Here is a 24,182-nt window from a genome sequence, read left to right as displayed (position 1 = left end):
ACTCAAAACCAGTGACATGTACTGTAGGTGGAGGAGACAAGGAGTTACTCTCAAAGGTATGCTCAAGTTTATTCACACATAAGAAATTTTAACAAAGTAACGAGGAGCATTAGGGAGCAGCCTCCCCCATCTCTTTATCCCTGTCTTCCAGAATGAGGAAGTTGGGCCTGCAGGATGGCACCTGAAACACTAAAGAGCCAACCAGCAACACAAGAAACTAGCAGGGTCATCACAACTCTGAATGTTGTAACAACAAAAGACTGGATGCTATGAAGAAGCTGTGTTTAATGTCTCTGTTCAAATGGCACATAAAAAGGTTTTTATTAATCACAAGGTTTTGACCATGCAGAGGTCTTCTTCAGATGATACTTTTTTAACTAATAAAGGGGGCCCACACCCATATATATATATATATATGTATATATATTTTTTTTTTACACCAATAGGCTGAAAGGCACTAATGGCAGGTCTGGTCAAATATTCAAAGTGTCCCATGGTGAAACACATCTATAGTGATCCGCGGTCCGTCAGCACCACGTTTTTGCGCCGTCAGACGGCACACGCCCATTCTGGAACGTCAGCGGAGCCATGAGCAGCTGTACACATCACAGGAGAACTACAAGATCACGCGGGAATAAAGAGAAAAACGTGCAAACGACATGCTACTTTGTCTTTCTGAGGATGATTTCTTTTTGTTTTTTTTGTAAAGATTTATTTTTGGGCTTTTTGGGCCTTTAATAGAGAGAGAGGACAGTGGATAGAGTCGAAAATCAGGGAGAGAGAGAGTGGGGAATGACATGTGGGAAAGGAGCAACAGGTGGGATTCGAACCCGGGCCGCCCGCTTGGAAGACCATGGCCTCCATACATGGGGCGCGCCACCAACAGTTCGGTGCCTGTTTTGACATAATGTTGATAAAGTGATATAAAATACAATCGAGTCCGTATATTTTGTTTTATTTTGAAATTGACCGGATGCTCTGTGCATTGACTTGTCTGACTTCCTGTCCGGGTTGTGATATTCTGTCCAGCTTGACTGTGGCGTTGGGCAGTGGATCCTGAGCCTGGCCATGCACTTTACACGGCTGTGGTGGTCACTATGGAAAAAAGACCTCTCCTCTGTCTTAGTACCTTCAGTCAAGGAGTGGCAGCAGTAGCTCAGTCTGTAGGGACTTGGGTTGGTCCCAGTGCGGACCATAATATGGAAGTTGGTCTGGTAGCTGGAGAGGTGCCAGGACACTTCCCGAGCACTGACGAGGTGCCCTTAATTGGGGATTAATAAAGTATATCAAAATCAAAAGTGGCATGGATATTGGTACAGGACATTGCTTGGTGACTTTGTTGAGTAGGTCAATGGCATTCTGGAAGAGCAGCAGGACTGTGAGGATGAAGTCTTTATCATTTAATTCAGGAGATATCTTACAGATTGGACCTTTAATATTTGATTTGATGTGTTACCAGTTTTTACTCCACTGTTGTCTCATTTAGAAAAGCATTTAAAGCATTTGACCTCTCCTGTAAGGTTATTACATCATCAGCACCTACAAATTACTGAGTTGAATGAGATTTCCCTGACACGTAGTTTTCTCTCTCTGTGTGATCAGGAGTGTGTTGACTGCTGACTGGCTGTATTGTCTGTTGGGAGCCACTGAGTGCTCTATCAGCACACCGCTCAAACTCTATTGGCAGGTGAGTAGGACAGATGGGCACTCAGTGGACGAGTATGTGCGTGAATGATTATTGGTTAAAGGACTTGCCGACTGGGGTCTTCACTTGCCTATCAATCAGGGCTGCTTAGCGACCTCGCGTTGCTGCATAAGGCCTGCTGAAGTGTTTATAATGAACCCACGAGGGCACGGTGAAAATGTGTGTGTGTGTGTGTCATTGTTCGTTTGAGACTTAACCTTAAAAACACAACAGTAAAGAGCGCGATCCACATAAAAATCTCAAAATCAATATCTGACACTAGCTTTGAACTCTCCGACTTTTCCAGTCACAGTCAACAGCAAAAACAACTCTTACATTTGGTGCACATTCCTGGAGAGTTATTTCCTCTCGTGCATGCGCAGAACGGAAGTGGTGGTTGGCCGTCAGCTGTAATCTTTGCGGTGTGTGCAACAGTCCGCCTTCGTCTCATTAGTCCTTTGCCGTGTTGGTGTGTGAGGGCTTTTATTTGCACCTTCAAAGGTGATGGCTGCTGTAGTTATGTAATAATCAGTGTTGTCTTATTTACTCAAAAATGTCAAGCATTACTTTACTTCATCACTCACTGCTGAAAGAAATTGTTTGTTGTATAACTCTGTAACGTCACCGGAGATGCTCTTAAGCAGCAATTAAAAATATCAAGTTAAAGCGAACATGCAGCAACTTTATTTTCTGTTCTTAAATAAATAAAAAAGGGAGCTTTTTCTCTATGGATGAAATGTTAAACATTTTTATCCAAGGTTAGAGTCTTGTAGCAGACCAACAGCCTGTGATCTAAAACAGTCTTAAACAGTATACCAACAGCTCTAAAAAAAAATAGTGCTGTTAAAATGAATAGAAGGAGAGGAAATCGGAGAAGTCGAGAATGTCCTGTGCCCCACAATTTGATGTTGTATGTTGAATAAGGACAAGGCCCTGAGAGGCAGAAGAAAAGCAGGAGGATTCAGTGTTTCATCCTGTATTGCATTTTTTTTTTGTTTAAGGATTTCAAAGCCCTTTGAACAAGTTAAGGCTCCACATAGGATAAAATGTCCTATGAGAATAAAAAAAACTTTTTTAAATTCATGTACATAAAAGCAAACGTTTCAAAGGAAGGGGAGAGCTAGAACGCTTACTGCTTCACTCCAACAGGAACACTGAGCACCTCACTAATCATCTTTTTAAATACCTTTCATGAACTGACAGAGAGGGGGTTTCTCTCTTCTTCATTGAGCCAGGCGTTTTGTCTTTCAGACTAACACTGTGCAAACCACAGTTTAGAGACGAATGGGATCTATCAGACAGATTCAATGAGACACAAACGAGTGATTCAACGTCTTCCACCAGAAGAGTCTTTCTAACTTCTACTGAGTGTTTTCTCAATCCTCAGTCTGTTTTCTTCAGATCTGAGATGTCGTTTGAAGCAGAGAAGCAATGAGGCAGATTCAATTTGTCGTCATCTGGTTTGATTGAACGGCTTAATGTGAAGTGTGATGTGATGAATTGCTAAAAGTGATCTAACTACTACACTACAGAGAAACTGAAAACGGACAAATACAAGGAGGAACTGTGTGAATGATGTTTATTTGCCTACAAAATCAGATGCCTACTCTGCATCAGAGACGTGCTCAGCCCCACATACACACACACACACACACACACACACACCCCATGTGCCACACCAGGACTATCTGTTGATCAGAGACACGTCTACACTGGGACACAAAGTCACCGTCACAGAAACAGAAGCTCAAAGACCAACATTATGAACAGGAACGTGAAGAATACAAAGGATAAATCAGTCCTGCACCTTATCCTATCTCCCCCTAGTAAGTAAAGTTTTCTACCTGCCCTTTGTAAAGCGTCTTGAGATAACATTTATTATGAATTGGCGCTATGCAAATAATGATTGATTTTTTGATCAAATCCTGCTATGAATAGGAACAACAATTAGCACAATAAAACAAATAAATCCCAATAGGTAGACTGGATGGACATGATTACCTACAGGCCTGTCTAATGATAAACGTTCCAGACAGGGTTTTTTTTAAAGACTCGACAGAGTCAGAAGAACACAACGAGATGGGAAAGAAATTCAAAAGGATTGCAGCTATGGCCTCAGAAGCACAGGATCACTACGAGTCTTATTTATTGCAAATAAATTCAGACTACGTGATGTGATTTATTCGGAAAGCTCATATCAGGATTATGATCAGATCATGAGTTATTGAGCAGCCCTAACAGAGACACAAGGTCAAAAACTGGATTTGTTTCATTTGGATGATTTAGCTTAGTTGAGAATAGTAATAAAGTGGATATAAAAACAGAATTTTCTCAGAGAAAAAGAGGTTCTCCATTAGTTTCTTTTTCACCGATCATACTCAGCTTTATAATCCACAATGCAGAAACTCAGCCACTTGAGGTAACCTTTACAACATCTACTTTGGCATCACCATCAGTCGCTACAGCTTCAGTCCCCGTGTTAGTGCCAGAGAAGTTTCAGGAAGTCTTTTTTTGGATGCACCTTTACATTGAAGAACTAAAACAAGCTTTCTCGGCAGCAATTCAGAGCTTCACCTTCCTCAAAGAATGAAGGGGAAGCAGGTTAGAGGAGAGACAATCCTAGATGACAGAACTCAGGTTCAGACTCTTTCGGTGCCTTTTTTCTTCCCCTCTTGTTTGACCTTTTCCCTTTTTTCTTCCCCTGTATCCAAGGACAGGGGATGGGATGGCTAAGGCTCCTGGGAAAACATGAAGGCGCTTCCATCCTCATGGAATGACGCCCTCTCTTTGTCTTCCTGACTGTTTTAAGGATATTTGCCCCTCTGTGTTTGAACGTTTTCTTTTCCCCATCCAAGTTTGCCCATTTGCATTTGCTTGATGTCAGATAAGTGCAAGTGGAGATTTAAGGGCACAGCACATAAAGAGACAGTTTTCCTCTTTTCTCTCCCCCTGTCTCCATCCCAAGTGGTTTTCATGATACAGTGTGTCTCACTCAGTGGATGGATAAATTGACAGGACTGCCAAAAGGTGGAACGGCCACCTGACATGAACACGTTTCTGATAGAAAAACAAAGTGTGTTTAGTACGTAAGAACAAGACTGTACAGGACTTAAATACCTCAATAAAAAATGAGTTTCTTGTCTTATGGTCCAAAGTTAAATTGGGTCATTGATAAAAGCCAAAAAAAGCCAAAAAAGGAGCACATTCAACAGTAACAACGATTCCAGGTGCACGACCGCAACAAGACTAGAAAGAGACAGAAAAGTCAGCACACAAATGTCCTTTCAGTTTCCTTTATCCGGGTAAGAAAAGCAATACAACAACGGACGCGTTTCAACACAAGACGACATTTTCAGACTCCCATGTCATCCGCTGACGAAGGCCTAGTGCTGAAACGCGTCTGTTGTTGTGTTGCTTTTCTTACCTGGATAAATGAAACTAAAAGGACATTTGTGCGCTGACTTTTCTGTCTCTTCATTGTTACAAGAAAAAACGACTTCATCATGACGGCGACCTGCACAGGCATGGCTGGGTATGTAGTGAACCTACAACTTATATTTGAAAGTGCTTGCCAAACGATAACTGAAATCTGTGTGACTGCTATGGTTGACATGAAATGAAACACAGCAAAAAGTTATACAACTATAATAATTAGCCACACTTGTTTTGTCAGCTTTGTTATGAGGTTAGCAACATGTTATGTGTTGTTGACGGGCAGTGGTGGCAGCTATAGAATTTAAGTTTCTAGACTTTACAGTTGTTACTCCTTCTATTCTGGTTCCCAACAACACAACAAGACGACATTTCAGACTCTTATGTCGCCCACTACCCTCTGGTGGCATTCGTGTTTCCCTCTAATTTAGCTTTGTTTTGCTTCCCGCTAAAACCGTGACTTCATCATGACTTAGGCCCTAAAAGAGGCAGAGAGAATCCCTTTGTTATTGCTTAGATTGAGAGCCCCCTGGCGGCGGATTTTACATACTGTGCATTTCAGGGGTTACAGTGGTAAAAAAAGAAAGAAAAGAAAAATGCTTTTAAACAACAACAGTGTTGGACTTTTTATAAGCCTGTCAGTCATGATGTCATTCAGTTTCTGGCAATGTTGAACAGTTGCTCAGTTTCACCAGTCTTTTGTTAAATCAGCCTGTTAGCAGAGCCCTGCAGATTCTGACTTTTCCAGCAGGTCAGCCAATGAGTCCACCACTGAGTCTACCAGGAAATCAGTTTTCCAGGCAGCGAGTGAGAAAAGGGGGGATTTAGCTCAGTGGGAAGGAGAGCTGTTGAAAGGGAAGGTCTCAGAGAGCCGAGTTAACAAGGCTGCCCCGAGGCTTCAAACACCTCCAACTACAAGTGATTGGTGAGGGAAGGACGAGGAGAGAGGGAGGAGAGGACAGAAAAGCTGAGGGCACTCAAACTGAGCAGAGTGGAGAGGTGAGGGCAGGAACTTGAACTCAAATTGGCTCAAGTTATGTGGACATTGAGTTCTGATGTTTTGCAGTATTTTTTATAGCATGTGACACCGAGTAAGTTCCTTTGCAAACCTACTTTACAATTGGAATCTGAGAACCTGATTCTATCAAATTCTGTGTGGCTTTTGTGCCATCTTAACCTGTACAAATTAAACAAAACAACTCTGTCTGATTCACAAAACACATGCAAATGCACCCTTAATGCACTACAGAGCACATTCAGTAGCCCCTTCATTTGGTCATTGACCCCTATCTATGCAATGGAGCCTCATTGCAAAAACCAGCCATGCACAGATAGGGCCTGATTAACTAATTCAGCTTTGCATGTGGAAAAACTTGTATAAACTTAATAACATGTTAGTACGAATATTCATGAATTCATTCATCTTGGTAATGTTGTATGTATAGCAGCAGAGCTTTATTTGGAGAGGAGACAAGGGTATACTGTATGTCGTAAACTGAAAAGGAAACATGCCGGGGCGGCTGTGGCCCAGTTGGGATTGGTTAGAATCGGTCATCTCTCAACCGAAAGGTCGGGGGTTCAATCCCTGGCAACATGTCTGATGTGTCCTTGGGCAAGACACTTAACCCTGAATTGCTGAATAGGAATGAGTATGACTGGGATTAGTTACTTCTGACGGTCACTTTACAAAGCAACCTCTGCCATCAGTGTGTGAATCTGTAGGTGTGACCTGCGGTGTAAAAGAGTTTTGAGTAGTTAGAAGACTAAGCGATTCCCTCATTGGATATGTACAGCAGAAAAAAAAACATGCAACATAACCCCCTGCAAACAAATATGCAAGCTGATCTACTAACGGACTATGTGGAAACTAGTAGAGAGAGAGGAGATGCTGATGGCTCAACTTGACAATCGGGTGCAAAACAAGCAGATTTCACAGAATAGGGACGAATTAACTGGCTTGTATGTTCTTAAATACCATGAGCGCAATATTCTTCCGCAAATTGGACCTGAAGACAGAGCAGATAGCCGGAGCAATTGATGAGCATTCATGAAGCTATTAGCAACCGTGATCTCTATTTATTGAATCTCTCCCTAACGTCTTGGAACATGTAATTGCGGGGAACAAAAGGATACCTCGGAGTTACCATTTGATTGTTTTGAGAGTTTTGCCTCTCAGGTGAGCTGTGGTCCTCTTGTACTCATTTTTCCTGTGTCACATCCAAAGAGATTAAGCATACAGGGAATGGGGATGTAAAAAAAATTAGAGAGGCGAACGGTGGAGGGAAAATGTAGGGATGATGAGAAGGGGAAAAAAGATGAGTGGGACACGAGGGTCTGCACTGCCGAGAGAGTCTGGGAAGGATTTTACAATATGTATCGGTAGCAGGGGAAATAACAGGAGGATGAAGGTAAAGTATAAGAGAGAATAAAGGGTAGAGTTCAGTGACCTGCTACAGACACACATCGCCCACACACATACCAACCGAACCCAACTTCATAAAAGTCTGCAACAGTACAGTTGTAGACACACTCAGCTCTCCAGCACAGCTCAAATAATTCCATTCTGAAATTGCAGGTAGAACTTTGTAACACTAAATCACTACTATGGGATTACTGTGTGTACTCCATTATTGTTTTATTTCGGGACACCTGGACTGATATAAGAAACCAATGCCAGTGTAATTTCCAGAACTCCCCTCTGAAACACTTGAACGCATCAGTGGAGTCCTTGGAAATGGCATATCTGCCTCGGGAATTTCAAACTCTCTGCTGAGAATTGTAATGAAATTATAGTCACAGAGATGGCAAAGTGTCCACCCCACAACCAGAGATCATAAATCCCACAGCATAAACCCTGCACTCTTAACTTATCCTCAGCTTTGTCCTTACTCCACAAGCCCCAATCCATCTCCACTCTCTCTTCTTCTTTTCACCTTTCTCTTTAATAGACCAAGATGATATTTAGTCCCATCTTCTTCTCCTCCTTTATTCTCCACTTAGCTCTGTTGCACCCCCCCCCCCCCCCCCCACTAAAAAGACCTTGACCTGAACTTTTTTACTTTAAGTCCCTTTTATCACAGATTGGATCTCTTTGTAGTCACTCTTCAGGGCACTCCATCACTGATTCCCTGCTGGAGAAAATTTCAACCTCCAACCGTTTCTTTCTGTTTATCACTTCCAACACCATAACATTTTGACCTTAAACATCGCTCTGTCACATTCCTGAACAATAGATGTGTTTAGGAAGGTGACAGAGAGCAAAAAAAAATAGAAAACACAGGATAGATAAGCATCATGTTGACTTGTGTTATTCTATTTTTTTGTCGTTTGTTCCTCCAATTCCTTGAAGAAAAAAATAATCTTGTACTAATATTCAAAGTCTTCTTATCTAGCCACCAAGTTATAGAGTAACATAATCTGGATGAGGTTTTAAAATGTGTTGCAGTGTGTGTATGCACTCGCTGCGGGGTAGGGCGCAGAGCAGAAAGGGAGCAAATACGGGCAAAAAGCAACATATGTCGCTTGGTAACCGAAACAATAGTCGGCAGAATAGACACTTTTTGGATTCAGTCAGTTTGTATGTGTCCACTATTCAGTAGAAAGGTCTGACATTTATTTTGCTGAGGAAGAGGAGACAAGCAGCACAGAAGACGAGGGTGTGTGTTCATTAAATCCTCAGGACATGGCAGGGTTTAGGAGAGTTAAGGCTTGTCCAGGAGCTGCAGCTCTATAATGACCGCTTCACAAGCAAGACACACATATCTGCTGTTACACACAAACTATTGGAAATGTATCGTACAAACTTTTCCTACAACTTTTCGTACAAAGATTTCGTACAAAGATTTCCTGGAAGGCCTTTAAACTAGAGCTCAGGAAAGTGGAGCATTCTTTGTTGTGATCTGATCTTCCCTCCTATTGGACGTGGGAAGGTGATGTCATGGAACCCTGCACCCAAGTTAAATATTTTTTAACTGTTGCACAGACTATCTATAGGCCCTCTAGACTTAACATGTTCTCAGATCCATACTTTTATAATTGACAGGAATAATGGATTATAGATACCAAGGAAGGGTGAAGAGAACAGAATTATTATTAAATTGAATAAATAACTGGCATGACAACTGAACATGACGGTATTGGTTTACGTCACAAGCATTTTCATCACAGATTTCATGCTCAAGATGTTTTTTGAAAAACCTACCAACCATGTCACCCCATACAAAATGTTGGTTGTTTGACCGCGTCGCAGTACCCCTTTTCTTTGGAAAGAAAGCAGGTTAGTGGGTCAGCGCTAATCGGGGAGTGCTTAAAGGGGCTTACTGTCCAAAAAGGGGCAGCAAGCATGTTCAACGGCGGTGCCAATGGAATCACATTTCCAAAAGAAATCACCAAATACATTAGAGGGGAAAAACATGAGAATATCTGACTTCATTAGAGGCCAACCACAGAGCTGAATTATAAAATAGGCTCGTTAAAAACAAAATCAAGGATATGTTTATTTTCAAATTTGGATCGCTGAGATTTTGATGATGTCCAAAATTGTGACAAAGTGGGTGAGATGCTCTTTTGTCACTTAAATCTTCATTTCATACCAAATCAGTTTATTCTTTACAGTTGTGTATTTTGCTATAATGTATTTTTTGCTTGTGTAACATTGCAGCACTTACTATCCCAGGTTTGTTTGTGTTAGCATTGAGTTACAGGTCACATCAAAGTATAAATCAACTTAAGGCAAACACTAGTGATGTTACGTTTGAAACCGAGGCTTTGAAGCATGTGTCGAGTAGGAGGGGCATTTCTAGCCGAGGCCCCGTATCAAGGCTCGTGTCATTTTCAGAGAAGCGCGTCATCGACGACAAACGAGGCCTCACTTCGAGTAGAACTACGTCATTGATTTGTTTGTGTTTCGGGTTGTGGATAAAAGGAAGCGAAACCCACTTGTCATGTCTCCTCGTGAATTTGCGTTAGTTGGCTGTTGAGAGTTGGAGTTTTGGTTCTATTTTTTTCGAGAAATGGAGCCTGCGAGAAAGAGGAAAACGTCTCCTGTTTGGGAGCATTTTGAGTTATCATCTCCCAATAAGGTAAACGTTAAAACAAAACATTTGTTCAGCGGTTCTAGGAACCGAACCCAAGCCTCTATGTTAAAGTGGCGCTGCCATAACCACTATGCTACAAAGTTTTCATTCATTGCCATGCTGAATCGCTTCCATTTGTGAAGCAATGTGGCTTTCCAGCCAATTGTATCGCAAATAGATTCATTACTCGAGGCCTCATTTAACACAGTGTACACTAGTGACACCTACTGGTCAAAACAATTTAGAGCGGCCAAATTATTATTGATCACATCACGTGCCATTGCATTACTGACATGTTATAGCAAATCAAAATAATAAGCCATCGATAATGAACACAGATAATGATAATAGTGACAGAAACAGTAACAACTAATCGAGGAGATTCAGCGTGGCAATACATGATAGCTTTGTAGCATAATGGTTATGGCAGCGTCACTTTGACATAGAGGCTTGGGTTCGGTTCCTAGAACTGCTAAACAAATGTTTTGTTTTAACGTTTACCTTATTGGGATGCAAAATGCTCCCAAACAGGAGACGTTTTCCTCTTTCTCGCAGGCTCCATTTCTCGAAAAAAATAGAATCAAAACTCCAACTCTCAACAGCCAACTAACGCAAACTCACAAGGAGACATGACAAGTGGGTTTCGCTTCCTTTTATCCACAACCCGAAACACAAACAAATCAATGACGTAGTTCTACTCGAAGTGAGGCCTCGTTTGTCATCAATGACGCGCTTCTCTGAAAATGACACGAGTCTTGATACGGGGCCTCGGCTAGAAATGCCCCTCGTACTCAACACATGCTTCAAAGCCTCGGTGTCAAACGTAACATCACTAGTTAACACGTGATATCACTGTAAGTAAATGCTCACCTCTGGAAAAACGTCATCTGCTGAGTTTTCCTTCCTATCATCTTCCAAGACACTTGTGTCAAACTACTTTACAAAAATGCAACATTAACAGGACAAAAAACGTCATATTAACTGGAAAACATGGAAAAATCATCACATGGACAAAGCCTGACTGACATCACTGTTACAGCAGGGGGCTTTTGAATCCCATTGGCTGCGGTCTCCATGCTGGAAATGCTGTCTCAACCTAACTTTCTGTCATCCCAACAACAGACTGAGAACTGGAGCTGAGGCGGGTAGCAAAAGTCGAAGAAGTCGTCGCTCAACCAGAAGGTCCGGGGTCGATCCCCAGCTCATGCAACATCATGTCTGATGTGTCCTTGGGTCCACTTAACTCTGAATTGCTCTCGCTGCTTGTTGGTGGTGTATGAATGGATTAGTTACTTCTGATGGTCACTTTACATAGCAGCCTCTACCATCAGTGTGTGAATGTGTATACGTGACCTTCGGTGTAGAAGAGCTTTGAGTAGATAGAAGACTAGAAGTGCTTTATAAGCTCAAGTCCATTTACCATTTAATTCTAAATCTTTGCTGAATGTGAAAGAATAACACAAGTAAAGCTATGTGAATACACGTTTTTGGAAAGTTTGCAGCTCTGCTCTTGCTTTGAAAAACAGCTCAGCACTGGAGACAGACCGGGTTGTTATCCATCTACCTTGGCATCGACTTCAGGGCTCACTGGCTCACCTCCAAATCAGGCTTAATCAGCAACAGCTGCAAGACTTCTGCCAATTCCCCAAACCCCATGTCCATTCATTTATTGTCTTAATTACATGACGTCTAAACAACATATTACTTCAAGCTGCTGTAGATTTGCTCAGTTCGTTGAGCAGTTCATTCGTAGGAGCGCAGGTTTGTAGCCCTGTCTCTTCATGAACATATTTCTGACTGATAAAACTACTCAGACTGAAGGATGCCACAGAGGAAGGCAAACCGGTTCAGAGGCCACGATATGTTGTTACTTTAGTACCACATGAAGACACAGGGAGTAAAGATAGACGAGAAGAGTGAAGGTGATAATGAAAGACCAAGGCTATATCGGAAATCAATACCTATTTACTGTAAAGTGCACAATATTTTCTTCCATCTAATCTGACTCCAATGTCTTATCCACAACATAGAACAAATCAAAAGCTTCTTTACAATAAGATTCTCGTACAACACTGGTTAGTCACAGATCTATAAAATGTCGAAGAGCAAGCCTTTGTGAAGGAAAAAAAAAGAGGCTATTGTTTAGTCTCATTTGATGTGGGAGATGCTGTACTCGGGTCCCCAACCTGCAAATGTCTCAATAACAATATTTTCTGCAGTGTCCCTCTCCTTCCATGCAGTAGCAGTGATGCACTGAACTTTTATTCATCACCACGTCTCATTTTTTCAGCCTGATCGTTACATTTTGTGCAGAAGAAGTATCAAATGATGGTTAAGCACCCGCATTTATATGTGAGCACGCACACAGACTGAAGCAGAAAGCCTGAGTGAACAGAGAAGTTACATAACCAGCTCTGTAGTACCTGATATCTCCAGTTGACTTTAAAAAAAAAAGCCTGGATATGTTGAACTTGCTTTGTGGTATACCCCTCTGGTAGGTTGTGAAAGTCGTTTAAATAAAGACTAGATTAATATATACTGAGTAAGTTCTTGTGATTCAGATACATGGGCCTGCCAACGAACATGCAGGGAGGGGGGGGGTCTGGCACCGTATAGTTCCTGGAGCTGAAGAAGTGGAAGAAGTATTGATGTGGTAAGGACAAAGACTAAAGACATTGTAGAGGTGAGGGTAATCAGCTGAAGGTGAGACATCGAGGCACGGGTGACAACAAAGAGGCCACAATCACCCCAAGGCAGAACACACAGGAAAGTACACAAGGTGGAAAGGTGAGATGAAAAGATAACTCAACACTCAAATGAAAAAGATACATCATCCAAAAATAAAGATACAATCATGAAAACACATACCAGTACAGCCTTAATAAATACTGTAGTGGGTAGTTCATTTTTTTATGTAATCTTTTTTCCATCATCAAGGAAGTTAATAAATTGACTTAGGTCTGGGAGCAAGACAACGGCTAAACAACACCTTCAATCAACTAACAAGCCTACTTAAACCGAGCCATCCCACTCCACCCTGTTTGTCTCAGTTCTTCGACTCATCCTCCCTTCTCTTTCTCTCATCCACCCCCCTCCATCCTCATCCCTTCATCTTGTTTGTCTAATTCTAGGCACAGCTGACGGCTTGGGCAGAATTATGCCAGAGGCAGAACCCCCTTCCTGAGTCTCCCTCTGCTCTGCAGGCAGTCCATCCTTCCAGACCAGCCAACTGTCAACATCCTCTTCCATCATAATCATTACCTTAACATTGTCATGTCCAGCTCTGCCTCTTAGGTTATTTTATCATTTGTTGTTGTTTCATTAGTTATTTACTGTTTTATTTTGTGTTACTTACTGTACCTCTCTTCTCTTGTTTCAGATCCTTCACTTCCTGCCCTCTGTTCCCCGCCTGTTTGGTTTCTGACCTGCCCTGATTGTCTCCAACTGTGTCTCATTGTTATCTCCTCACTTTAGAATTATATGGCCTAGTCCACACATAGTATTTTTTAAAACTGAGGTTTTCCTCCTCCATTAGAAAAAAAAAATCCCATCCACACACTTAATTCTCCAAAACATCTGTGTCCACACAGGCCAAGTCATCAATGATTTCCTTGACATGCTAAAGTGTTCTCGCCATTCCTCTGTAATGACCATTTTATTTTACAAAGTTGTCCATTCAGGCGCCTCTGCCTGTCAACATAGTGGGAGCACTAGTTTGGTTATGTCTGCTATACCACTAATCTTATGTAAACAAAAGTGACAGCGTCGCACAATGACACCAAATGGAGGCACACCAAACTGGTGCACAGTGTGACGTTACAAGCCCCAAACTCTGTTTTCCAAGCCTACAAATAAACACCTTAAACAGAGTTTCAGAAAATCCAAACACTGGGGGAATTTTTCAAAAGCGTTTTCAGTGACCCAAAAGCCATTTGCGTTTGTATGAAAGGCCAAAATGGAAAAAAAAAACCTCTGTTTCAAAAAGTACCCGCCTACATGTGGACTATGCATGTGTCTTCCCTTGTTTCTGTACCAGTTCATCTTTGTACCCAGCATCAAGCGTTCCTGCCTTAATTACTCATGTTTTGACTTTTTGTTACTTTGATCTCTGCTGTTTTTCAGATTTTGTCTTAGCCTGCTCCCTTCTTGGAATAGTTTGCCTGTGATTTTGGAGTTTTCAAAGTAAAGACTGTTTTCTGCGATCTGAGACTGCAATGGTGCGTTTGAGTCCAATCGCTTGTGGTTTCTTGGTCACTACAGTCATACATTCATCTGTCTCATTATTTACCTGATCTAGACCTAAAACACGTATCGTTGAGGCTCGGTCCTTGCTAGGGACATATTTCTGAGCTGTTTACAGTAACAGACATAAACCCCAAACTTTGCCTCACAAGTCATTTCACTTTCTAACTGGCTAACTTCCTAGAGTCAAAATGGCTGAAGTTGATGTTCTCTTGCTGAAAAAGGGTCACCATAATGTAATGTGTGTCTTTCATTCTAGTAGGGTTAGGAGATCATAAAATGTCAAACTACTCTATATCAATCAATCAATCAATTTTTATTTGTATAGCGTCAACTCATAACAAGTGTTATCTTGAGACACTTTACAAAAAGCAGGTAAAATACCTTACTCTTTGTCTGTTAACATTACAAAAGAGCAGGTAAAAAGACCTTACTTATTGTTATGTTACAAAAAGAAGGTAAAAGACCTTACTTATTGCTATGTTACAAAGATCCGGCCTATCCATCATGAGCACTTTTAGCAAAGCAGCAAAAGTTACAGTGGTAAGAAAAAGCTGCCTTATTAAAAGGCAGAAATCTTCAGCCAGATCCCCGGCTCATGACGAAACAGCAACTGCGCCAGGTTTGGAAAGGGATAGGGGGAGAGACGGGATAAGATGCAGGAAGAGGGATAGGGAGCAAGGGGGTGGGGGGAGGCAGGCCGTCAACCAACGATCCGGTGGGGAGGGGGTGGGGGGTTGTTCTGGCAGGCCGTCAACCAACGATCTCGAGGAGCCTAAGAGAGCTCAAGAGCTCCCAGGAAAGTAGGTGGTTAGTGACTGAGATTTACAGATAGATACAGTACATGCAGTAATATGATGTACTGTATATGCACAGCGAGAGAGAGAGAGAGAGAGAGACAGAGAGAGTCAAAGTCAAAGTCAACTTTATTGTCAATTTCAAAATATGCCAGACATACAGTGGAATCGAAATTTCATTTGTCTCCGTCCCGCGGTGCAATACAACCAAAATAAGGTAAAATAAGATAAGGTCAAAATAGATAAATAAAAATGAGGTAAAAATAAGATAAATATTATTTATAGGAATAAGTTCTAAATTGTGCAAAAGGTATAAATTCTAAATTGTGCAAAAGGTAGTAAATAAAATACAATAAAATTTAAAGAAAAAGTGAACTTGTGCAGTATGTGCAATGTGCAGTAAACTGAGTGTACAAAGTTTTTAGTCCAGAGTTCTTGGTGGAAAATGGGAGGGGGTTTCAACGTCCAGTGTTCACGGGGGCAGAGGGGAGGGAAGGAAGAGAGGGGAGAGAGTTCAACTTCCTGACAGCTTGGTGGAAGAAGCTGTTTCCCAGTCTGGTGGAGCCGGCCCGCAGGCTGTGGTACCGTCTCCCCGATGGCAGGAGGCTGAAGAGGCTGTGTGAGGGGTGGGTGGGGTCACGCACAATGCTGGTTGCTTTGCGGGTGAGGCGGGTACCGTAGAGGTCCAGAAGAGAGGGGAGTGGGACACCGATAAGCCGTTCAGCAGCCTTCACTGTGCGCTGCAGGGTCTTGCGGTTGGCAGCAGTGCAGCTCCCAAGCCACACAGTGATGCAGCTGGTCAGGATGCTCTTGATGGTGCCTCTGTAGAAGGAGCACATGATGGATGGGGGGGCTCGTTCTCTCTTCAGCTTGCGGAGGAAGTAAAGGCGCTGCTGGGACTTCTTGGCCAGTGATGTGGTGTTGGTTGTCCAGGAGAGATCCTCACTGATGTGAACCCCCAGGAACTTGGTGCTGCTCATTCTCTCCACAGCAGCACCGTCGATGGTCAGTGGGGGTTTAGGAGTGGGGACTCTCCGGAAGTCGACAATAACCTCCTTAGTCTTGTTGACGTTCAGGAAGAGGTTGTTGTCTCTGCACCACATGGCCAGTTGGCTGACCTCCATCCTGTAGTGCGTCTCATCGTTATTGGAGATGAGACCAACCACTGTTGTGTCGTCCGCGAACTTCACAATGTGGTTGCTGCTGAAGGATGGATCGCAGTCGTGGGTCAGCAGTCGTGGGTCGTGGGCCCCCGTGCTCATGACGATGGTTTTTGATGTGCTGCCGCCGACCCGCACTGTCTGAGGCCTCTCGCTGAGGAAGTCCAGCAAACAGCTGCACAGGGAAGTGCTGAGCCCCAGCTGGTCCAGTTTGCCGATCAGCTGCTGAGAGATGATGGTGTTGAATGCTGAACTGAAGTCTATGAACAGCATTCTGACGTATGAGTTTTTGGTGTTCAGGTGGGTGAGTGCTGGGTGAAGAGCAGAACAGATGGCATCCTCGGTGGATCTGTTACCTCGTTATGCAAACTGGTAGGGGTCCAGGGTGGCGGGGAGGGTGGATTTGATGTGGGCCATGACTGACCTTTCAAAGCACTTCATGGCGATGGGGGTCAGTGCAACGGGTCGATAGTCATTGAAAGTGGATGGTGAGGGCTTCTTTGGAATAGGTATGATGGTGGTGGCTTTGAAGCACGACGGAACAACAGCCTGACTCAGAAAAGCGTTGAAAATGTCCGTGAAGACATCTTTGAGCTCTTCTGCACAGTCCTTCAGCACACGGCCAGGAATGTTGTCTGGACCTGCAGCCTTGCGGGTGTTGATCTTGGAGAAGGTTCTCTTCATGCTGGCTGCAGTCAGGCACAGGGTCTGGTCGTGGGGAGGGGGAGTGGTCTTCTGTGGGGGCGTGCTGTTGTGTGCTTCAAACCTGGCAAAGAAGCTGTTGAGGTCGTTCAGCAGAGAGGTGTTGCTGTCACAGGTCTGTGGCTTGGGTTTGTAGTCCATGATGGTCTGGATACCACGCCACAGGCTCTGCGCGTCTCTGCTGTCCTTGAAGTGTCCGGTTATTTTTAGTGTGTAGCAGCGTTTGGCTTTCCTGATGCCACGGGACAGGTTGGCCCTCACTGTTCTCAGGCAGGCTGCGTCCCCAGCTCTGAAGGCGGTGTTTCTGGCCCTCAGTAGCCCGCGTACCTCTCCTGTCAGCCATGGCTTCTGGTTAGCCCGGGTGGTGATGGTTCTGGTGGTGGTGACATCAGCAATGCATTTGCTAATGTAGGAGGTAACAGTGTCAGAATACTCCTCAATGTCTGTGTGGTTGTTGTAGGTGGCTGCCTGCTGAAACATCTCCCAGTCTGTGGTATCAAAGCAGTCTTGTAGTGCAGCAGAGGCCCCCTCCGGCCACACACATACCTGCTTCAGAACTGGTTTGGTGACTTTAACCCTGGGTCTGTAAGCTGGCATTAGCATTACACTGATATGGTCAGAGTGGCCAATGTGGGGGAGGGGTGAAGCTTTGTAAGCACCTTTAACTGATGTGTAAATCATGTCCAGAATGTTACCTTCTCTTGTGGGAAAGGTCACGTGTTGGTGGAAGTGGGGTAAAACCGTCTTTAGATTTGCATGGTTAAAATCCCCAGCGATGATGAAAAATCCGTCTGGGTGGGCTGTCTGTTGCTCACTGATGGCATTGTAAAGTTCCCAAAGTGCGTCGATTCTATCAGCGTTGTTGGTGGTGGGGGGAATATACACAGCGATGATCATAAACTCCGCCAGCGGTGAACAGTGTTTACATACCACAGCAGCATCTCGACACCAAGCATCACTGATGTAAACACAGACTCCACCACCTTTCTTCTTTCCACCTTTAATAATGATTCTGTCCGAACGGTAGCATGTGAGGAGCTCAAGGTACCAGTTCCCCCGGTAGTCTAAGCCTATAGCAGCATAACTAAGAGCTGGTCTACACCAGCACCAGCCCTAACTATAAGATTTATCAAAAAGGAAAGTTTTAAGTCTATTCCTAAAAATACAGACTGTGTCTACCTCCCGGACCCCGGCTGGAAGATGATTCCAGAGGAGAGGAGCTCGATAACTGAAGGCTTTACCTCCCATAGTACACTTAGAGACTGTAGGTACCACTAGCAGGCCTGCATTCTGGGACCGTAATGTTCTCGAGGGGCAGTACGGCAGTAGTAGCTCTTTAAGATAAGATGATGCTTGGCCATTTAGAGCCTTGTAAGTGAGAAGGAAGATCTTGAATTCTATTCTAGACTGTATAGGGAGCCAGTGCAGAGAAGCCAACACAGGAGTAATGTGGTCCCTTTTCCGAGTTCTAGTCAGTACACGAGCTGCAGCGTTCTGGACTAGTTGAAGAGTCTTTAGAGACTTACCAGAGCACCCTGACAAAGGGGAGTTACAATAATCCAATCTGGAGGTAACAAATGCATGAACTAGTTTTTCTGCATAATTTTGCGACAGGATATTCCTGATCTTGGATATATTACGAAGGTGAAAATAGGCTGTTCTTGAAATTTGCCTAATGTGAGAGCTAAAGGACATATCTTGATCAAATAGAACTCCTAGATTCCTAACGGTGGTGCTAGATACCAGGCTGATGTCATTAAGGACAGTCAAATCACTAGAAAAAGTATATCTAAGGTTTTTAGGGCCTAGCACAATAACTTCAGTCTTGTCTGAGTTAAGTAGCAAAAAAATTCTGGTCATCCAGGTCCTAACGTCCTTAAGGCACATTTCTAGCTGACATAACCGACTGTTGCCATCGGGCTTCATTGATACATAAAGCTGAGTATCATCTGCATAACAATGAAACTGTATGGAGTGTTTCCTCATAATATTTCCCAGAGGAAGCATATATAATGTAAAAAGAATTGGTCCAAGCACTGAACCTTGTGGGACTCCATGGCAAACTTTGGTGTGCATAGAGGACTCATCATTAACATGTACAAACTGAGATCGGTCTGATAAGTAAGATTCAAACCAACTTAAAGCAGTCCCTGTAATTCCAAGTAAATGTTCTAGTCTGTATAATAGGATCTGATGGTCAATGGTGTCAAAAGCAGCACTAAGATCTAACAAGACAAGCACAGAGAGAAGTCCCCTGTTTGTAACTTTAACTAGTGCAGTCTCAGTGCTATGGTGGACTCTAAATCCTGACTGAAACTCCTCAAATAAACTGTTGTCATGGAGGAAGTCACACAGCTGATTAGCTATCACTTTCTCCAGGATCTTCGAGATAAAAGGAAGGTTGGATATAGGCCTATAGTTAGATAGAGTTCCTGAATCTAGAGTAGGCTTTTTAAGTAGAGGTTTGATTACCGCTACTTTAAATGCCTGTGGTACACAGCCTGCCAGTAAAGACAAATTGATCATATCTAATATAGAGTTGCTAACTAAGGGAAAGACTTCCTTAAACAGCTTGGTTGGGATTGGGTCTAAAAGACAGGTTGACGGCTTCGACGCAGAAAAAATGGAATATAGCTCTGAAAGGTCGATTGGAGCAAAAACAGTCTAAACTAACATCTGGTCCTGGAACTGTCCCTGCCGTATCAGTCGTATCTGCACCAGGTAAGGGCAGGAGATTACTAATTTTGTCTCTATATGAGTTAGGACATTGCTCCATGTTATTATTTTAGAAGTACATGCATGTGTGTGTATGTTCGGTTGCCCTCAGGCAACCACAGGAGACACTGCATGGTGAAAATTGCTTTCTGAGTTCATCTATAGACAGAAAAATAAGAATCTGAAGTGAACTCGATGTGAAGGTCAGAAATATACCCGCCTCTAACGCATCCATCCATTTGTCGTCTCTCTTTCTTTCCCCTCTTGCTTTCTCAAACATGGAAGTTACAAAACTAGAGCACACAGTCCTCAGGGAGAGAACACACTGTGTGCACGCCGATGTCTGTGTTGGTGCATACATGTCATTTAGAATCCATTAACCTTCACCAGCCAGAAGACATCTGGGAGTTGTTGAGGAAAGTGGGCCCCATTAAAAAAAAACAGCATAAGAACACAAAGAAAAGCTGAGAAAGATTTTTCCATATGATTTAACGTCAAATCTATAATTATTTCTTGTCTGAGCAGAGAGTTCTTAGTGTGTGTGTCTTGACACGGGGCCTTGGTTTACTGACCCTCATTGTCTGTGGAACCTCAAGTCCTCGACACAGGGTGAGGGAAACAGGTCTTTAACGGTACATGCATTCTTCCAATTCGAGAGAAAAAGCTGACAAAAGTTACTTCTTAATCCGTTGTGTTTTTCAGCCTGACTTTTTTCTCAGCCTGAGGAACGAGCAGCCTTGTTTATTTTTTTTCATTATTTTTATACAACAAAGATAGACAATCTTAACCTTGATCATTTCAATTATCGTACTAATCAACCAGACGGTACATTGAGACCTGAATCTTATAACTAAAATTTAAGTACTGTGATTTCTAAAGATAAAAAGTCAGAATGAAAGCATCTGAGGCTGAGATATTTCTCTGTCACACTCAGAAAAGAGTGGCCTCTGCCCTCATCACAATGCATCACTATTCCGTCTTTTCAGTTTGTTCACATTCCCACACACTTTGTTCAAGCCTTCAGCGTAGGAAATACACAAACACACAAACAAAGTACTGCATTGGACGTGACAGGCTTTCAACAGTTTGGAATCTCAACTCATCCACTGCAAAATTAGACGCACTAAACAGGGCTGGCTGCCACCATTTGGGGCCCCTGGGCAAGATATGGATTTGGACACCCATTTTGTGTGCCATTTTATTCAACCTTTGCACCATTTTACATTCACGTTGCATGTCTGTTATTGAAGATTTGAAACATGCCTCTGGTATTTACTGCAATTATTAAACAGGGTTGGACTGGCAAAGACCAAAAGTGAACAATCTGATACATTTAATATTTATTTTAGGTCTATATTCATAGGTGTCCAACACCTGACTTGTCAGGATGCCTGAAGGGCAAAAGAGGAAAGTGACGGCCACCATTGAATGCTTTGTGCAGCTCTATTGCTTGTTAATTTGTCATCGTTTCAAAACAACACTTGTGGTTGTCAACATCACTTGACAACCGCAGAAAAAACAAGATATTGAGAAAACTGCAAGTTTTGGGAACTTGTGACCCTTATGAAGCAAATGTGACACTATTCCAATCAATAAAAATAGCAAGAACCTTGCCAGAGCTTCACATTGATGATATGGCATTGTTAAACATTAGGGCCTGTGTCCACAGAGAGCGCTTTCAGGGCGCTCATTGTTGCTAGGTTATGAAAGTTAACTTGTGCTTCCCTTGGTAAGGTCCATTAGGTGTGTTTGAGATAGCTCTGTGTGGTTCTTATTTGCTAAAATTTAGGGGAATATCATCAAGAAAACATGAAACGATGTAAAGGAGTCATGTCCTGGCATTAGCAGCAGCTCTACACCAGGAAACTAACTGCTCCCTCAGAGAGACGAGTAAGCCTAGTGTCTCCTCCCGCCGTTGTTGTTGAAAAAGCTGATATCAGAAGTCCCCCCACCCCTTCTTGATTGGTCGGTGAGGGAGAAGTGAAAATGACAAGCACCGCGCTGTTCCAAAAGTTGAACTGTTTTTAGATGACAGCTCTGGGAGCTCAGCGACAAAAAAAATAAAAATATGCCAAGGGCAAAAAAGCTGAACTACATTGTTTTTTTAGACTTAAAGGTTGAATGTTTGCTCACTGAGGTCAAAGTAAATGAGAATTTGTAAAGAAAAAAAAAGTGTGTTTGGAGCTCTTTGAAAACAGGGGAAATGTAATCCAAGAAAGTGGAGGAAACCAGCCACTCCACTCAAGAAAACTGTAAAAATTATAAGGCTAAATGTTTCAACCCATGGAGGTCGTCATCAGGGTTGACCAACAAACATTATTGGTTCAGCTTCACCATCAGTCTCTTTAAACCTCGCCTCCAGTGAGGATGAAGGCAGATCTGATGCTTTTACGTTCAGGTTTCTTTTGGAGTGAGTGACCACCAAAATGATGCAGATAAACTAGTTCATGCATTTGTTACCTCCAAGTTGGATTATTGTAATTGTCTTTTGTCAGGGTGCTCTAGTAAGTCTCTAAAGACTCTTCAACTAGTCCAGAACGCTGCAGCCAGTGTACTGACTAGAACTAGGAAAAGGGACCACATTACTCCTGTGTTGGCTTCTCTGCACTGGCTCCCAGTGAAATCTAGAATAGAATTTAAAATACTTCTTCTCACTTACAAAGCTCTAAATGGCCAGGCACCATCTTATCTTAGAGCTACTAGTGCCGTACTACCCTTCGAGAACATTACGGTCCCAGAATGCAGGCCTGCTCATGGTACCTACAGTCTCTAAGTGTACTATGGGAGGTAAAGCCCTCAGTTGTCAGGCTCCTCTCCTCTGGAATCATCTTCCAGCCGGGGTACAGGAGGCAGACACAGTCTGTATTTTTAAGAATACACTTAATACTTTCCTTTTTGATAAATGTTATAGTTAAAGCTGGCGCTAGTGTCTAGTTATGCTGCTATAGGCTTAGACTACCGGGGGAACTAGTACCTTTGAGCTCTTACTTCTCCCTCTATCTCTCGCTCTCTCTCTCTCTGTGCATATACAGTACATCATATTAATGCATGTCGCTATCTGTAAATCTCAGTCACTAACCACACATTTTCCTGGGAGCTCCTGGGATCGTTGGTGGACAGCTTGCCTGAACAATCCCATCTCCATCTCCCCATCTTTTCTTACCACTGTAACTTTTGCTGCTTTGCTGAAGTGCGCATTATGGATTAAGTTGGGTCTTTGTAATATGGCAATAAGCAAGGCCTTTTACCTGCTTCTTGTAATGTGTCTCAAGATCACACTTGTGATGAGTTGACGCTGTCCTAATAAAGATTGATTGATTAATTGATTGATTGATTGAGTATTATTCTTAATGTGAGGTTTAATTTATAAAAAAAGTTTTACTTCAATGAGGGAACATGATGAGCCATTTGAATGTAATATCATTATGTCATAGCATGTTTGTTAAAGGCAGGGTTGGTAATTTCCTCCAGATACACTTTTTAAGATTTTTGTCTAAATTGTTTTTAGGTCCTGACAGAAATTAATAACTCGTGCTCTAAAAAAAAGGAACAAAGAAAATCTGTCATCTGTCGCAGTTGTTAGCCTGTAAAAACTTCATCCAATGTCTGCCACAAGGTACCAATCTGATGAACCAATCATGCCTACCTGTCTCCCTGCTCATTCTCTACCCTTTGCGTACACTGGCCAACACTCAAAGCATGTCACAGTTTCTACACAATGCAAGCGATGAGCTGAGGTCTGCTTCTAGAGCAACTGCACTCGTACATGTAAGTGAGGGGCGTGGCTTTTGAGGGAGCACAGAGGGGAGGGGCTGGGTGTTGACGGAGCACTGAGGGAATACTACTTACAAAATCATGCTAGTTATTAGAAAATCACCAACCCTGTCCTTAAACTACCTAGAAAAGCTTAGTTATATGTTAATTTGGACACTCTACATTTGTCAAGTTTTGTTCCCCTATCAACATACGTTTAACTCTTTTTGTGTCCATACAAATTACAATTCTTCATCATTGATCAACTGCATCTGTATTTATCAAAATCCCCTCAGTCATCATGTTGATGTTGTTGCTGGGTTTTGTTTTGTTACGGAGGCTGGGAGCCTTTTTGTTCAGCTTGGCAGGCAAGCCTTTCAAAAGCCTAGTATGAAGTCTTTCTTCAAAAGTGGTAAAGTAGTGGGAAACTATTACACAGCAGGACGGGACAGATGTGTGTGTGTGTGTGTGTGTGTGTGGGGTACCAAACAATTGAGACATTTGAGAAAAATGTGATATCTCTACTCTGAAAACTGTATTTTGTGGTTAAAGTTTGAGTAATTGGGACGCTTGCTCTGCCTGATGTGTTTCATTTACTCTGTGCTGTGTACATAAATGTACA

Source organism: Labrus bergylta, chromosome 6 (genome assembly GCF_963930695.1).
Source record: "Labrus bergylta chromosome 6, fLabBer1.1, whole genome shotgun sequence".
Taxonomy (NCBI): Eukaryota; Metazoa; Chordata; class Actinopteri; order Labriformes; family Labridae; genus Labrus; species Labrus bergylta.
This window is presented reverse-complemented; position numbering follows the sequence as displayed.